Consider the following 200-nt stretch of genomic DNA (forward strand, 5'->3'; position numbering starts at 1 on the left):
ACCCTGGAGGCCGCCGGGCCCGCCCTGGCGCACCCGGGCGAGCTTGGCCTCCTCCTTGCCGAGCTCGCCCTCGAGGTACGCCCGGTGCGCGTGCCGCGCGCGCGCCTCCCGGCGCCAGCGCGCGGTACCGGGCCAGGACGCCCTCCCTGGACTCCCACACGTCCGCCGGCCCGCGCCGCCGCCGCCGTCCGCGGCGGCGG

The sequence above is a fragment of the Setaria italica genome, chromosome VI (assembly GCF_000263155.2).
Source record: "Setaria italica strain Yugu1 chromosome VI, Setaria_italica_v2.0, whole genome shotgun sequence".
Lineage (NCBI taxonomy): Eukaryota > Viridiplantae > Streptophyta > Magnoliopsida > Poales > Poaceae > Setaria > Setaria italica.